We start from the raw sequence: 18,598 nt of genomic DNA, 5'->3' as shown, positions 1-18,598 counted from the left end.
GGGGTCTGAGGATCGTTGGTATTTTGTAACCCTACCTACCAATGTTGTGGGAGGTCGATTTTAATTCTGTAGCCTGCCCCATAGGGAATAAACAGGTGTGTGGGGTTTCAGATGGTCTTAATGAGAACTGGAGCCATTTTGTACACACCTTATATGGGGAATCCTTAAACCAGAACATTATGAAATATAATCTTCATTGTAGTTCTGACTTTTCAAGGGGATAGGGTCCCCTGCCCCACATTTATGGGTAAAGGAAGGGGTTCCATAATTGATTTTATGTTTTTTCTCCTCACATAAAGCCATATATGTTCTTGACCCCTACACAAAGCCTTCAGTTCTGAGTGACCATAATCCTTTTATTTGGCACTTTCATGCCCAACTATTAAATTATTAGGGTCTAAGTTATGCATTGAAATACGTTAATAAGAACATCCACCTTAAATGGGCCTACATGGACAAGAAGAAATTTTGGAGCAACTTTATTTCTCAGAGTAACCAAGATATTATGGTGTATTTGACAGAAGGTGCTAACGCTGTTGATGTGGCCCGGAATGTGGAGACTATTTGCTATGAAGTTGCAAATAATTTTTTTTATTCAGGCCAAAACCAAAGAATGCCGTCCTTTTAAATGTTTTCCTCAAAGTGCACAGTAGACTTAAAATTGCTTAAGGAGGCTGTTAAGAAATTCCCCCGAAATGCTGCCCACATTACATTGGTTAGGACTTTGTAAAAATGAATTGTTGCTGCTAGGAAACAGGAAGTGAGGGACCAGGCCTGGGATGATCTTCTTATGGTGACATCAATCCATGACTCTGAGGCTTTTTGAGAAGTTATTAATAAGCCTTATTTTAGCAATGATAGCTCCCCCCACATTGAAAGTCATATCCAAGCAGCTGAATGGTGACATAATTTCTCGAACTTTTTGTTACTACTCTAGTTTAGTTGAAGACAAGCAACTGGCTCCCCTCCCTTAATGAAGTCCTAGCTCTGAGCTATGAGATTACTGTTGATATAAAAATGACATCTATTTCTAAATCTTCCTCATGTAAAGCCCCAGGTTCTGATGGGGTAACCATTGACGTTTTTAAACAAAATCCTATCTTTTGGGCACCTCTTTTTACATATGTTTTTCTGTTGTCTAGTCTAGGTCAGGTCCCCCTTTCATGGAGAGTTTCTACAATAGTCCCAATTTTTAAAAAGGGCAACAGAAATTAGCCCACTTGTTATAGGGCCACATCCCCTTTTGGATTCCTCAGCTAAAATCATTCGGAGAGTAATCCTCCACTTCTTTGCGGGAACAGCTAAGGAGTTGTTTTCGGAGGTTCAATTAGGTTTCCACCCTGGAGTCTTAACCTTCAAACCTCCTCATGATTTCAGGAACATATGTGCATGCTGAGGGTGGCACAATCCAACATTGCTTTGATGGATTTGCCCAGCACTTTCAACCTGGTTGACAGGGAGAAGCTCTAGACAATGGTGGCGGAATACGGAGTAAACCCAGCATTAATCAAGCTTTTGGGTAGACTACAGAGGGATCAAAGACATGGGTCCGCTTTGACGCCAATAGAGACTGTAACCCTTTCTTTTTCTACAATAAATGTGTCAGACAGGGCTGTATCTTGGTGCCCTTTCTTTTTCTTTTTTTGCATAAATGCCCTAGAGAAAGTATTAATATTGAGATGCAAAGATCTCCCACTTATTGGAAACCACGTTTTTAATGTGCTTCTTTCTGCAGATTCAATTCAATTCAATTCAGTGATTTATATAGCGCGCTACATACCCAGAGGGTCTCAAGGCGCTTGGAGAAGGGTGGGTAGTTACTTGTCGAATATCCAGGTTTTAAGATGCTTTCTGAATGCTAGGTGGTTCTGAGTGAGGCGAAGGTGAGTGGGAAGTGAGTTCCAGGTTTTAGCCGCCAGGTAGGAGAAGGATCTTCCTCCCATGGTGGTTTTGTTGATGCGAGGAACAACAGCAAGGGCTTGGTGGGAGGAGCGTAGCTGGCGGGAGGGGGTGTAGAAGGAAAGTCGTGTGTTGAGGCATTCGGGTCCGAGTTCGTAAAGTGCTTTGTGTGCGTGGGTTAGAAGGCGGAATGTTATTCTCTTATTGATGGGGAGCCAGTGGAGGTTTTTCAGGTGACCAGAAATGTGATCTTTACGCGGAATGTCAAGAATGAGTCTGGCTGATGCGTTCTGGATGCGTTGGAGTTTTTTCTGAAGTTTTGCGGTGGTACCGGCGTATAGGGTGTTTCCGTAGTCCAGACGGCTTGTAACCAGTGCGTGGGTGACTGTTTTTCTAGTTTCAGTGGGGATCCAGCGAAATGTTTTTCTGAGCATGCGAAGAATGTTGAAGCAAGATGATGAAACTGCGTTGACTTGTCTGGTCATCGAGAGTGAGGAGTCCAGAATGACGCCTAGGTTTCGTGCGTGGTCTGTTGGGATGGGTGCTTTTCCAAGGGATTCTGGCCACCACGAGTCGTCCCAGGCGGAGGGGGAGGTACCTAAGATAAGGACTTCTGTTTTGTCGGAATTCAGTTTCAGGCGGCTGTGCTTCATCCATTCGGCTACTTCTCTCATTCCTTTATGTAGGTTGGTTTTGGCGGTGTTAGGGTCATTGGTGAGTGATAGGATCAGTTGAGTGTCGTCAGCGTAGGAGATGATGTTGAGGTTGTGTTGACGTGCGATGGTCGCAAGGGGGCTCATGTATACGTTGAAGAGGGTGGGGCTGAGTGAAGATCCTTGTGGCACACCGCAAATGACTTCTGTGGCCTCTGACTTGAATGGTGGGAGGCGGACTCTCTGAGTTCTTCCGGCAAGGAACGAGGTGATCCATTCCAGTGCTTTTCCTTGAATTCCGATGTTTCTGAGGCGTTGTAACAGGGTGCTATGACAGACTGTGTCAAAGGCTGCGGAGAGGTCAAGGAGGATGAGGGCGACGGTGTCACCTTTGTCCAGTAGAGTTCGAATGTCGTCTGTTGCTGCGATGAGTGCGGTCTCAGTGCTGTGTTTGGCTCGGAAGCCGGACTGTGAGGAGTCGAGGGATTTGTTGGTTTCTAGGAAGGCGGTGGCTGTTTGTTGACAGCTTTCTCGATGACTTTGGCCGGGAATGGAAGGAGTGATATGGGGCGGTAGTTTTTGAGTTCGGTGGGGTCAGCTGTGGGTTTTTTCAAAAGGGCGCTGAGTTCGGCGTGTTTCCAGCTATCAGGGAAGGTGGCGGAGGTGAGGGAGCAGTTGATGACATCTCGGAGGTGGGGTGCGATGATGGAATCTGCTTTGTTGAAGATGTGGTGAGGGCATAGGTCTGTGGGGGATCCTGAGTGGATGGAGTTCATGAGGCGGATGGTATCATCCGTGGAGATTGGGTTCCAGTCATTAAGGGTGTTCAAGGGGGGTGAAGGTGAGGCAGAAGGTTGGGTGGGTTGGTCTCCGGGTTGGTTGTCGAAGCTGTTGTGGATGTCTGTGATTTTGTCGTGGAAGAACGAAGCTAGGGAGTCGCAGATGTCTTGAAAGGGAGTGATGTCGTTGGAGTTGGCAGTGGGGTTGGTGAATTCTTTGACGATGTTGAATAACTCCTTGCTGTTGTGGGCCTTGTTGTCAAGTCGGTCTTTGAAAGCGGATTTCTTGGCAGTCCGGATCAGTTGGTGGTGTATGCGGGTGGCGTTTTTGAAGGCGTCTTTGGTGCTGGAGTTTGGGTCTTTTTTCCAGGCCTTCTCAAGGGAGCGACAGAGTTTCTTGGATTTCTTAAGATCATCGTTGAACCAGGGGGCGTTTTTGTTGCCTTGTTTGATTTGGCGTTTTTTCAGGGGTGCTAGGTTGTCGGCGCTGTTGGTTAGCCATTGAGTGAGGTTAATGGCTGCTTGGTTGGCGTTCAATGAGTGTTCAGGGGGGTTTTGAAGAAGCGATGAGGAGATCTGGTCGATGGTGATTTTGTTCCAGTTTCTTCGTAGAGTAGGTTGAGGATGGTTGTGGGTTGTGGTCTTTTTGTAGATAAAGTGAACGCAGCTGTGGTCCGTCCAATGGAGAGCTGTGGTGTGACTGAGGGAGATATGTTTGCTGGAGGTGAAGATAGGGTCGAGTGTGTGACCTGCGAGGTGAGTGGGGGTATTAACAAGTTGTTTGAGTCCGAGGTTGGCGAGATTGTCCAGAAGGGCGGTGGTGTTGCTGTCGTTACTTTTTTCCTGGTGAAAATTGAGGTCTCCCAGTAGAATGTAGTCCTTGGAGGGGAGGCGTGTGGGGTGATAAAGTCACCGAATGTCTTCACTGAATTGTGCTCGGGGTCCTGGTGGCCTGTAGAGGAGGGCGCCTCTGAGTGTGGTCTTGGGGTCGGATCAGTGAAATAATATCGAGGGACAAAATATCGACTTGCCAAAATATCGTGGACAAAATATCGACAGTAAAAATATCGAGTTTGTATCTACAAACAGGTAAGTACAAAAATATCGAGTACAAAATATCGTTAACAATAATATAGATGTAAAAAATATCGACTTTATTAAAAACAGTGTTAAATTAAATTAATATTAAATTTTAATTACTAAAATATACTTAAAAATACTTAAATTAAATTATAATAATTAAATAATAAATGAAAATAATAAAAATAATTTTTTAAAATCTTATTTGTTGACCCTGAACCCTAAAAATACCCCTTTACCCAAAAACCCAAAACTGACCCTGAACCCTAAAAAAAAACCTTTACCCAAAAACTAAAAACTGACCCTGAACCCTAAAAATGCCCCTTTACCCAAAAACTGAAAACTGACCCTGAACCCTAAAAATACCCCTTTACCCAAGAACTGAAAACTGACCCTGAACCCTAAAAATAGCCCTTTACCCATGAACTGAAAACTGACCCTGAACCCTAAAAATACCCCTTTACCCATGAACTGAAAACTGACCCTGAACCCTAAAAATACCTCTTTACCCTAAAACTGAAAACTGACCCTGAACCCTAAAAATGCCCCTTTACCCAAAAACTGAAAACTGACCCTGAACCCCAAAAATACCCCTTTACCCTAAAACTGAAAACTGACCCTGAACCCTAAAAATGCTCCTTTACCCAAAATGTATCAATATTATTTAATTACCAATTAATTATTAATTAACAATAACAATAAAGTAAATATATTAGCACATTAGCTGTAATTATTTTAATAATTAATATTATTTTTTCCCAATTAATTACTTAAAAATAACACAAAATTATATATATTAAAAATTTACTCTAATTAATGTAATTAACTAATTACAATGAATTAATTACCAATTAATTACTAATACAAAATATGTTCAAAATTATATTAATTAATTAACTAATTAATATTAATTAATTATCAATTAATTATTAATTAAAAATATTAACAAACATATATTAATTAATTAATTATTATTAAATTACTTCCCACCCTATTCCCCTATAAACCCACAACCCGCTACAGAATTACATTACGCAATTATTATAAAAACAAAATTCATTTAATAAAATATTTTATAACATTAATACACACTTTTCACACATATTATTACATAAAAATACACTATAAAATATTATATATTATTAAAAATTCGATATTTTTGCTATCTATATTTTATACAGTCGATATTACTTCACTTACCTGAAAAACGATATTTTTGTAGTCGATATTATGTCCAGTCGATATTTTGTCCAGTCTATATTTAAAACTCGATATTATGTCCAGTCGATATTTTGGAGTCGATATTTTGTCTGTACACCCTTGGGGTCGGTGTGGATCTGGAAGTGAAGGTGCTCGGCGCTAGCGAGGTTGACGTCTGAGCTGGTTGAGATGCGGATGGAATTCTTGTGGATAATAGCGATGCCTCCTCCTGTTTGCTTGTTGCGGTCTTTTCGGATGATCTTGTAGCCTTCCGGGATGGCAATGGTGATGTCTGGGGCTGAGGAGGCGTTCATCCATGTTTCAGTTAGGAAGGCGACGTCCGGAGAGATGGTGTCTAGTAGATTCCAGAGGTCGATGGCGTGTTTGTGGACCGAGCGGGTGTTGAGCAGGATGCATTTTAGGTGGTTGGTGTCAGGTCTCTGTTTGGTGTTAGTGGATGTGGAGTTGGTCTTGGTGGCGTCAAACTTGCAGGAGTTGCACGTGAGGGGTCCATGGGTGTGTCCGGGGGCGGCTTGAACGCAGTCGGAGAGTCGGCCGGGGTTAAGGGCTAGGAGGGTGGAGGCGGCGTATGTAATGCGGGTGGGGTGGGTGGGATGGGGGCCAGGGGGTCTGGCGCTGGGTGCGGTCCAGGCGCGGACGGGCGTAGACGGGCTTACCTTTGGCGCACCTTTGGCGCGGTCGTAGCGCGTGGACGCTGCGCGTAAGTCCATCTGTCCATATATGGATAGTGGGGGGGCGGAGTGTGGGAGGGTCAGCTGGGAGGCGGGAGCAAGGGAGGAGACACGGGACAGGTAAACAGCAACAACAACAGCAAAATGGCGGTAGGGTAGCGCGATTCCAAGCAGGGGCACAGTTGATCTTTAAATTGCCAGAAAGCAGTACACGCGCAGTTATTTAAATAGTAGATAAAGTTGCCACTATGCAGGAGCACTGAGCAAATTAATACAATAAATTAATCAGCTGAAAAACGATACCAGGCAAATTAATTAATTAATTAGAAGAGAACGATACCAGGCGCTATACAGGAGCGCTAAGCACAAGCGATATCAGGCGCTATGGAGTTGCACTTTCTCTGGAAGGCAGGGCTCGGCGAGGATCGAGTGGGAGCAACCGCTGAATGCGAGAGCCAGACGGTCATGACAGGGTCCTCTTAGCTTGTACTGAGAATGGACTTCTGCTTTTATTGGATAACCTTAATGACTTTATGAGGGATTTAAACTTGAAAATCAATCACTCGAAGTCCTAGACCATGATTTGTGGGGGCCCCCCAAAATGCTTTATCACTCTCATTCTGTTGCAGAGACTTCTATTACCAGAGTCCAGAATTTCAATGATCTTGGTATTTTTTTCTAATCTGATATAAAATGGGAAAAACCTTTGAACTTGAGAGCAGGTAAAATGGAGGGGGAAATAGAGGCTCTATTCCGCTTTTTGAAGATGTTAGGCCACTAACCAATCCTGGAATTGATTGCCCTGTATAAATTTGAACTGTGTCCCCTTGGAAATATATGAGGCAGAATTTTGGGGTCATACTTCTTCTGGTTAATTGAAAACAATCGGGAACAGGTTTCACTGTTGGGTGAGTACTGCCAGATTAATTACCCATCTGGAATCTGGCCTGGCCTGAATGTTTGATTGTCTGACTGGTGAATGTTTTTCATTGTGGTAGAACCACTTTTCCAGAGAGAAAAAATGCCACTGTGTGTCTTACTTAGAATATCCTCAGTGGAATTTGAGGTGCTGGAAAGTAAATCATATTACACTTTCTTTAACATTTCACTGCAAATTCAGAAGTGTATGAGTGGGATTTTTCAGCATTGACCAAATATAGTTCTCCAGTGGGGCAATAGGTTTTCTTTTAAAGGTACTTCATAACTAAAGTTCTTTGTTCCAAACTCTTGAGAGAATTCTTGTTGCACCAGTGGAGAAATTACTTGTAATAGACCAGGCCAACTTCTTGAACTTTAAATGACTTGGCAAAGGGCCAAAGCAGACAAATGGCCCAGTCCGAATTCCTTAATGTTTTTGTAATGGATCTGGAATTCCTATGCCAAAACATTAACTAATATACCATAGATGGAATGGGTTCCTGGAGATTGTCACAAAGATTTCTAAAGTACAACACTTAAAAAATCTGTAACATTGATAAAAAATAAATAGTGTGAAGGAATATATCTGATATTATCCCATCTCATGCTTCTGAACACCCTCGTGTTTACATTCTTTTGTGACCTTTCCTGGTGCCTTGTTGGTTTGGATCAGAATATTTGTGTACTGGATGTTGAATAGATTCCCTTCACCTTCTATGTAGGTTGTGTCAGAATTAAAAGCCAAACAGACTAATGTAGAAATATCACAACACAGACTTCTCCAACATGTTTTTAAGTACCATTACTAGCACTCGTATTCATTTCTGTTTTTTCCCCATTTTTAGTTTTAAATTCAATTATAATACAACATAGTTATCACTTGATTGCTTTGCCTGACTTTTTTTCATTATTTTTTAGAATTCCATTAATTTGGACAGTTTTTTCCCCTACTGAGCTTTAATTGATGTTACTTGTTACCCTATATGTTTTAACATTTGTGTCATTTCAATTCAACGTTCTGTGGGAGCAAAAGTTATTAGTCCATAATATATTGTGATAATGGGTGCATTTTTGGACTAATTTTACATATGTCCATGTCAGTTTGTAGCAATGCATTTAGAATGATTTGAAAATGCCACTTTATTGTTGAGTATACTATTTGGAAGAATTACGCCTCACTATGAATCACATTAGAAAATTAACATGAAAACTTGCTGTTGCATAAGTAACAGAATGAGATGTTGTTGACAATTAAAAAAATAATAATAATTGAGCATGTATTAGCCTATTTGTGTCCAGTCATATTATTATATTACAAAAGAGAATAATTCAGCGTGCTGGTGGAGTTAATTGTGAGTTTCCCATACAAAATTGGTCAACTGCAAACTACAATAACAATCTAAATTTAGGGGTCTAAACTGAATGTGAGCTTTTCCAGGGCTATTAGCACCCATACATATGTATGTGTGCGTGAGTGTGTGTGTATTAACCTAGCACAAATCTAGCTACAAAGCAGCATAGCAAAGTACACAGATGGTTGAAGAGAGAAGGTTTACAGAGCAGGGAGATTATGGAAGAGTTGCTGCCTGGCGATGGGCAGAGGAGTACCAATTTTAGTCCACTAAGTTGAGAGTTATATGTGAATCTTGAAGAGAGAGTTCTTCTGTTTCTTCCTTTAAAGTACATGCGAACAAGTGTTCTCAATCCGGATGGGAAGAGAGTTACAGATTCTCGGAGTGTAGCAAACCAAGGATTATCAGGTTTTTTTTATACTACCTGAATTTGTTTGGCTCAAGCCTTAATGTGTTGTGGATGTATGACTTATGATTCTCACAGGAGCTCTTGATCTTGTATGTAGTAGCGGGTTCAAGATTAACATCTCATAGATGTTTACCAGAATGCATACCTATCAAATATTGTTGTTTGAGAGAAACATATGCTGCTGCTTTTTTGCAGTGAAAAAATATTATGCCGGCTACTGATTGTTTAATATCTTTTCACCAGCTAATACATCAACATTAAAAGCTACTGTATTTAAAACAATGTGTGTCTCCCTCCTTTCAAAATTGCAGTTTACTATTATCTATTCAAATATTTTAATGCAAATAATAGACCTTCGACTGTACTGCACCTCGCGTATGTTGCACAGGAGATTTTATTCAAACTGAGCAAAGAAAAAGAGATGAGTTGACATTTGGAAAATAAATGCTGACATAGAAGGATACTGCTCACCAGTACCAGAAAAAGTACGTACCATAGTTCAATTTAGGGGTTCAAAACGAAGCACATTTAAATATTATGTGAAAACATAAATCATCTTCATTAAAAGAAGCACCGCCTTTTTAAATGAGGACCCGAGTTATGAATCATAACCCACTCTCACTTACCGTAGCCTACTGTGAACGTTTTTATTTGCAGTGATATTAAACTGATGTTGCAGATATTCTAATTAGCCCGATAGGTTGCATAATAGGAATCCCAAAGCCACGGTTTGCAAATGTAGCTGACCTGCTGAGATTGGTCAAATAACAGCTGCTTGCAATCCGTTCAGAAAAAACTGTAAAAGTTGCTGTAAAAGTTGCTAAATAGTCGATTTTCTTTGTGGTCAAAGGTTTGGAAAGTGGCACAAAGTTACATTCTACGATGCACAATTCAAGTAAATACTCTTCCCACTTGCATCGAAACCTATGTGATTAGATTGCCTATACTTTCTGCAGCAGCTACACGAGAGCTGCATTTAAGGTAAATAAGAAATCAAACATGCTAACTTCTGTTAGAACCACGTATAAACAGGCAATTTCAATCCTAGAGGTAATCCTAAAGGTATTACAGTATGACAAAACATAATTGTTAATTTGATAATATATTTACCCATTTTAAATAAAATACCAATGCTTCCCTAACGTTCTGAATGTTACAACTTTCAAAAACAATCTTGAAATCCTGCTCGAATCTGAAAAAAAACTGAAATGTACTTCATCATAGAAGAAAGCTTTTAAGAGTGCCTTTTTATTTATTCTAGGAGTGAGTTGAACGATTTCACACAATCTTAAAAGAATTGGGAATAGCTGAGAAACATAAACTTCCAAAGTGAAAGCAATAGTTTACGTTGTTATCTGGATCTAAGATAAACTATCTCAATGTCATTACTGACACATTATCGACATCTTTTCTTATAATTCAAGCAGTAGGACATTCTGAAAGTTTGGCAAGTTTTATTTAAGAACAGCTTTTCAAAGTATATATCATGTCCGAGTTTACAACACACGCTGCCTTTACCTTACACATTTAAGTAACTCATTTCATTTACAATAACATGACATTTTTGGAGTATAATGTTATGACCGAAATTGGGTGCACGGTATCAGAAATCTTGAATTGGTCAGAAATTGCTGAACATATATAAACTGTGCTTCTGCTGTACGGACCCAGATGTTCAGCGTCATCTTGACACTGTGATATAGATCTGTAGTTTCTCTGCCTGATCACCCATGCATTCAAGTGCACTCTAAACATAGCTATTAGCTAGAGCATTTATTTGTGATTACCTCTGCATCTGGCCACTGCTGGTGAACCCTGACATCTGCTAGGAAGCAGCAACTCTATAAATATGTATTTAATTGGCTCACTTTGTCACTCATAAGCACATCTGCGGTAGACGCAAACTGTTATAAAATCTTAAGATATATGTGCAGTGCGTTATATCTGTAATGAAATAATACAAATGGTTAATTGGTGTATAAAGAAAGTAAATTCTATTCTGTTTAAAAAAGGTATTATAATTATTGTATAACAAATTTTTGTATGCAGATCTACATGTTTCTCCATGTATGGGCTGCAACTCAAAGAAGAATGGAAAGGGGCGACCAACTTGGTCCCCCCGAACGTATGGCTGAGTGCCTCGATCCCCCCGGGAAGCCATTTTTGGGCGGGAGGCGCGTCTCGGCTGGTATGCCCGAAGCGGCGTAGCCAGGGCGCGCCTGTTCCCGCCCTAGAGTGGGCTGGCCTAGACACTGACGCAGCCAGCCACGCCCTCGGGGCAGGCAGGGGCGGGTATACGCCCGCCCTGAAGACGGATAAAAAGGGACGCAAGACCAGAAGACATCCTCTTGTTCTTGTGCTCTGAAGCTGCACCTCCTCGCTGCACGTGAGCTCGGGACAGAACGAAGAGCCAATTTTGAGCGTTTTAATCTTTCTTTTTGTCTTCTAGATACTTCGTTTGAAAAATGCCCAAGAAAGGCGCGAAGAGAATGTCGACTGACCAGATGGTTCGGGTTCTCATGAAGGAAATGTCCGAGATAAAGAAGCAGTTGGCGGGGCGAGACGGTGAGGAGGGATCGGGGCGTCCACCGGCCGGAGGGAGGCCTAAGAGGCCGAGAAGGGGGCCGGTCGGGGGAGACGTCCCGGTTCCCTGTTCCCCGCTCGAGCCGCCAGCCCCGGTACTGGCCCCGGTGCCGCAGGAAGGGAATCCGATTCCGGTCGTAGTCACCCCGACATCCGCTGAGGATATGCCTCCCGAGTTGGCGGCACAGTTAGCAGCGTGGTTGGGGGACAGTAGCGAGGGCGCCACGGCTGCCGAAGCGCAAGCACTCATGAAACAGTTGCGCGAGAAACGTGATACAGCCAAGGTGCCCGCGCCGGATGCGGTGATAGTCAAGCCACGAGGGGCGGAAGTAGCGTCCGGTGCAGGTAAGCGGCCATTGCCGATCGCAAGGGATGAGTCAACACCCTCTCGTAGAGAAAAATTGGGGCAACATGTTCCTTTGGCAATAAAGGAAAAGATTTGGGCGGGGGAATACGTAAACATTTTCTCCCTGCTCGTTGATCATTATGAGGTCGAAACTGTTAAGGGTCAAAAGGATCTGATGCATCCGAGTGTTTGGCGCGCCAAAATGGCCGCCTTTAAAGTGAATGAGAATATTGGCAACTGGGGTAATGCTTGGGGAGTTTTTACGTCAATTTTGGGGGAACGTAGGCCTGAATTGCTCCCTGAATTTCCAGTATATCAGTCACGAATTATGGGGTACTCGACATCGCACCAAGGTAACCAATGGTTCTGTTATGACAACCTTTTCAGGAAAGCGATGGAGCATAACAAAAGTTTAACCTGGGACTGTTACGATTCTTTGACATGGAATAAAATGAAAGAGTCGGGGATGTTGAAAGTGCCGTTGGTGGGGAGTACTGTTGGTGAGTCCTCCCGCCAAAATGGGGGGACGCCCTTTCGGTCGGGTACGGGTACAGACGATTATCCGAGACCCGCCGGCAATACAGGGAAGAGGGGTTTCTGTTTCAATTTCAACAAAAGTAAATGTACTAGGCCCCCGGGATCTTGTAAATTCAAACACGAATGTAGTGGTTGTGGGGCACCCCATCCTGAGTCCTCGTGCAGAGCCAAATCGGGTGAAAAGGGGGGTAGAGGAGGCGCCAAACAGGTCTAATATAGTCCGAGGGGCGCCTTTACCAACCCCGATTGATACCCTGGCGATGATTCCCTGGCTCAGCGAATACCCAGATCGTACTTCTGCTGGGGTGCTACGAAACGGTTTTTCATATGGTTTCCGCATCCCGGTGGGGGACTTTCAGGGTGTCGGGACGTGCAAAAACCAGCTTTCCGTCTTGCAGCATACGACTGTAGTACAGGATAAGATCCGGAAAGAGGTTGCCCGAGGTCGGGTTGCCGGCCCGTTTAGTGTTCCCCCGGTACAGAATTTTGTTTGTTCTCCTTTAGGGGTGGTCCCCAAGAAGGACCCAGGTGAGTTTCGATTGATTCACAATTTATCAGCTCCTCATGGCCTTTCGGTAAACGACGCAATTGATCCAGAGATATGTTCGGTGCGGTACGCATCATTCGATGAGGCCGTAGCCATTTTGAATCGCCTGGGGCCCGGGACGCTGATGGCGAAATCAGATATCGAGTCAGCGTTCCGTTTGCTCCCGGTATACCCGGAAGACCAACGTCTTTTGGGATTCATGTTTCAAGGTTCGTATTACATGGATAGGTGTATGCCGATGGGGTGCTCTATATCTTGTGCATATTTCGAGAAATTCAGTAGTTTTCTACAATGGGTTTACACGAAGAAAACGGGTTTTCGAAATGTGATGCATTACCTCGATGACTTTCTGTTCCTTGGGGCCGCTGGGGATGATGAATGTGCCCGGGCCTTGACTGAATTTTGTGTTTTAATGAATCAATTTGGCGTGCCATTGGCACCAGGTAAAACTGTGGGTCCCACGACTTGCCTCGAGTTTCTCGGGATCGAGTTGGACTCTAGTGAGGGTTGTTTTCGTTTATCAGCTGCCAAAGTGTCGAAATTCAGGGCAGCCCTGCAAATGTGTATTACTGCATCTAAGGTTACGCTGCATCAATTGCAGCAATTGGTGGGGAAGTTGAATTTTGCCCTAAGGGTGATTCCAATGGCCCGCCCCTTTTCCCGTTCGATTGCCCAGGCGATGGTCGGCCTAAAGGAGGGTCATCATCGCACAAGACTATCGGCTGAGGTCCGCCAAGATATGCGTATTTGGTTAGCATTTTTGGCGGATTTCAATGGTCGAGTCGTCTGGAACAAACCAGCCTTGTCCTCTGAAGAGCTTGGTCTATGGACGGATTCAGCGGGAAGCATGGGCTTTGGCGCCATCTTCGGCACAAAATGGTCGGCACAAAGGTGGCCAACATGGTGGCATGAAGAGGGGCTGACGAGTAATATTGCTTTCCTTGAACTGTTTCCCATTTTGGTGGCCCTCAGAACCTGGCCCGATGGATTCAAAAATCACTCTGTCATATTTTGGTCTGACAATATGACCGTTGTAGAATGCATCAATAGTCAGGCAGCACGTTGTAAAATGATTTTAAGGCTGCTTAAAGAAATTGTCTTACTATGTATGCAACTGAACGTGGTATTCAGAGCGAAACATGTCCCAGGGGTGATGAATCAGGCGGCTGATGCACTGTCTCGTTTTCAAATACAGGCTTTCTCGGGTTTCCTTCCCTCGGCGGACCCAGAGCCGGCACCCTTTCCCGAAGCTCTTTGGTCTCTCGGTGCCCCGAACTTCGTTACCTCGTGGGAGAGAGTCTAGCACCAAGAACGAGGAAGGCATACGAAGGGGCGTTTCAGGCCTATTTAGCCTTTTTGGGGACTGAGAGAGGGGGGCTTTGGGGGCACGAGGATTGGGTAGTACATTTTCTGATGTCCTTGCGTAGGGCTGGGAAGTCGGTGGCTACAGCCCAGAGGCATCGTGCTGCCATTTCCTTTGTGGCCAGGGCCCATAATATCCAGGACCCGACAGCGTCTTTCGTGGTACAGAAAGCGCTACGTGGGTGGCAACGCCTTGAGGGTCGCAGAGTAGATGAGAGGCGCCCGATAGGTCTGGATAGGTTGGCCCAGTTGCTGGCCACACTCCACGCCACATGCTCGTCTCAGTTCGAGGCCTGTTTGTTCCGAGCTGCTTTTACGCTTGCATTTCACGGGGCGATGAGGATAAGTGAGCTGGTGGCAAGGAACAAACAGGATGTGGTGGGGGGTTTGTGCCGGGAACACGTTCAGATCAGGGGTGAGACGATGACTGTATCCTTTGTCAAGTCAAAGACCGATCAAGGTGGGGTGGGAGACTGCATAGTCATTCGCAGGATTCCAGGGTCCTCCATGTGTCCGGTGAAGTGTTTAGAAGATTACCTAGCACGAAGGGTGGCATCATGGGGAGGGACATTGTTGAGGCACGCGGACGCCACCCCACTGACGAAGTTTCAGTTTCAGCGGGTGCTCGCGATGTCAATTACCGCAGCGGGCTTGGACCCGGGTGAGTTTGGGACCCATTCCTTTCGGATAGGGGCTGCCACTGAAGCTACAGCCAGGGGTCTTAATGTGGAACAAGTAAAACGAGTGGGGCGTTGGTCCTCCAATTGTTATAAGAGGTATGTGCGGTTGCACATGTTGTGAAGCTGTAATAATGTACTCACGCGTCTTGTCTTTTGTTTGGTTTTCAGTTACGCAAGCCTTCGAGGCGGGGCGGACTATGCAGTCGACCCAACACCAGGCCAGCGGTCAGACATCACCGGCTGTGAGAAAGGAGGTGTGGGTCGTGGGCCACTCATACGTGAGGCGTGCCGCAGACGTATTCGAAGCAGGTGACATGATTCACGTAGCTGGGGAATACGGGTACAGAATGTCCTTCTACGGAAGGGGCGGTCTCTGTATTGACCAGTTTCAGGCATTCTTTGAGGGTTTGTTAGGGCGGACGAGGTCACCGCCGTCTATAGTCATAGTACATTTAGGGGGCAATGATTTGGTCACCACCGGTAGACGACTTCTCCTGGAGGCAATGCTTTCCACTGTAAGTTGGTTGGCGAGGAAAGTTCCGGGGTGCATAATTGCGTGGTCTCATATGATCCCACGAAAAGTGTGGCGGGGGGCTGTTTCGATTCCTGCTTTGAACCATTCTGTTAGAAAACTTAATAACAAACTGAGTAGGTTGTTTTGTTCCAGGACATTGCATTCTATCTCGCACGGTTGTATTAATGATGACAGTATGTATCTAGGGGATGGTGTGCATTTGTCTCGGGTGGGAAATGAGTTACTCATAGGAGACTTCTTAGCATGGTTAAAAACGTTGAAACATGACCTTTAGCTAGGAGTTTTGTGGGGGGCCCGGATAGCCGGTCAACTATCCGGGCCTGTGGCGGTAAGGTCATGATCGGTGAGCACTAATTAGTAGATCCCTATGAGTGGGCGTCACCCAACACGGATGGGAGCGCTCGGGAGAGGTGGCCATTGGCCCCTCAATGGGGAGGCGGTCCCTTCTAAGGATGGGTCGCCGGAAGTAAAGGAAAGGCGGTCAAGGCCCCTTCCTTTGTAGGAGGGGTTACAGCCCCCTCCTGGGGAATTTCCCGGGGCCAGTGACATCTGCGACGGCAGATGCGGTAAGTTGTGTGGGGTTGGGATAAGGTCTACGGTACCTTCTAGATACCTCACACGAGTATTCGAACGACCTTTAACTGGCGTCGAGTCTTTAGGTGCCCCCGTCAAGTCAAGGGAAATTGGTAATAGTTGCACTTGAGGTACGCCTCCGTGCTGTCGCCCAGCCCAAGTGGGAGGGGTAAGTCTGGTTAGGGATCTTGACACCGGTTATGACCTAGCCGTTGGCCCTTAAACGTTAGGTTGTACAATTTCAATATGTCAAGAAATGTTTTGTTGGATGCTAGTACGGCTAGGAGAACCTCTGTATTAGAGAATCTGTTAAGGTTAGCCAAACATCGCAATATGGTAATGAAATTGTACATAACATGAAACGTTTAATGTTTTAATTTTTGTTTTAATAAATACGGCCGGGATGGTCACTCCATCCCACTTCCAAAAACTCAAGAACTGTTTCCGGTTTCCCTCCTTTGGGGATTGTGTTGAGAGGGGGTGGCGGGTATCTCGGCCATATGGAAAGGGGCGACCACCTTGGTCCCCCCGAACGTATGGCTGAGTGCCTCGATCCCCCCGGGAAGCCATTTTTGGGCGGGAGGCGCGTCTCGGCTGGTATGCCCGAAGCGGCGTAGCCAGGGCGCGCCTGTTCCCGCCCTAGAGTGGGCTGGCCTAGACACTGACGCAGCCAGCCACGCCCTCGGGGCAGGCAGGGGCGGGTATACGCCCGCCCTGAAGACGGATAAAAAGGGACGCAAGACCAGAAGACATCCTCTTGTTCTTGTGCTCTGAAGCTGCACCTCCTCGCTGCACGTGAGCTCGGGACAGAACGAAGAGCCAATTTTGACCCACCCACCAGCCCCTGAAGACAGCCAGTTGTTTGTAATAAAGTTGATTAATTTTGCTTGTGTTCTCGTTTCCAGGTTGGAGTATCATGTTGATATTGAGTTAATAAAGAATGGTCTGTTTGAGTACGTTTTACCATTAAAGAGATTCATATTTAGTGTTGAATTTTATGCATGCCCTTTCGGTCATAGTGGCCAATGTATTCTGAGTTTTAGTTAGCACTGTCGTATTTATTTGGTAGGCGGTAAGGTCATGATCGGTGAGCACTAATTAGTAGATCCCTATGAGTGGGCGTCACCCAACACGGATGGGAGCGCTCGGGAGAGGTGGCCATTGGCCCCTCAATGGGGAGGCGGTCCCTTCTAAGGATGGGTCGCCGGAAGTAAAGGAAAGGCGGTCAAGGCCCCTTCCTTTGTAGGAGGGGTTACAGCCCCCTCCTGGGGAATTTCCCGGGGCCAGTGACATCTGCGACGGCAGATGCGGTAAGTTGTGTGGGGTTGGGATAAGGTCTACGGTACCTTCTAGATACCTCACACGAGTATTCGAACGACCTTTAACTGGCGTCGAGTCTTTAGGTGCCCCCGTCAAGTCAAGGGAAATTGGTAATAGTTGCACTTGAGGTACGCCTCCGTGCTGTCGCCCAGCCCAAGTGGGAGGGGTAAGTCTGGTTAGGGATCTTGACACCGGTTATGACCTTGCCGTTGGCCCTTAAACGTTAGGTTGTACAATTTCAATATGTCAAGAAATGTTTTGTAGGATGCTAGTTCGGCTAGGAGAACCTCTGTATTAGAGAATCTGTTAAGGTTAGCCAAACATCGCAATATGGTAATGAAATTGTACATAACATGAAACGTTTAATGTTTTAATTTTTGTTTTAATAAATACGGCCGGGATGGTCACTCCATCCCACTTCCAAAAACTCAAGAACTGTTTCCGGTTTCCCTCCTTTGGGGATTGTGTTGAGAGGGGGTGGCGGGTATCTCGGCCATATGCATGGCAAGGAGTGGCTGTTGCCTTCTGAAAGTCAGAAGGAGTATAGGCTTGAATACACATTTGACGGATAGTACTCTGTTCGTCAAGGTCACAGAGGATATAAATTCCGCCATCTTGACAGACCAATGACTATCACATTTAGAGATGGCAGCCAGCTCAGAGGCCATGTCTGTACTTTTAAAGGAAGTAATTTCATGGCGAGCACTTGCAATGTTCAAAAAGTGTTGAGCGCCATTTACCAAACTTTTCAAATGTATTGCTGTTTCAGAAACAAGCTCCCAAACTCAAAGAACAACGATCCACACTCCCTGGGAGTTTTTTCCTAGCACATGAGGGCAATTCATTTTTTTTGTCCCTCATGCCAGCCATTTCCTGGAAATTGATGAGCAGACAAAATAAGACCTGTCTTTCACTTGATGGCCGCTAATTCATTGGGCCATCAGAGCAAGTTTTCCTTTGATGGGCCAGCCAGGGATCATCTAACAGAAAACGTAAGTTCTTCCTGTTTCTATAGAAGGCTGGTAGACCTACAGATTGACAGGTAGGGTACTCATTCGTTTTTCATCTATATGTAAAGCACTCATCTGCCATGGACCTGTGTGTATCCTCCAAATGCAGAGCTTGGAGGGCAC

The 18,598-nt window shown here is 44.9% G+C and overlaps 1 protein-coding gene across 1 annotated transcript in view; it reads left to right on the top strand.

Annotated features, from left to right (window-relative positions):
- The window catches only part of CSMD1 (CUB and Sushi multiple domains 1), a 3,932,590-nt gene that overhangs the window by 573,716 nt on the left and 3,340,276 nt on the right, over window positions 1-18,598 (top strand). The window lies entirely within an intron of this gene.

The sequence above is a fragment of the Lissotriton vulgaris genome, chromosome 6, assembly GCF_964263255.1.
Source record: "Lissotriton vulgaris chromosome 6, aLisVul1.2, whole genome shotgun sequence".
NCBI lineage: Eukaryota > Metazoa > Chordata > Amphibia > Caudata > Salamandridae > Lissotriton > Lissotriton vulgaris.
The sequence above is the reverse complement of the archived record's forward strand: the minus strand, read 5'-3'. Positions and strand labels throughout refer to the sequence as shown.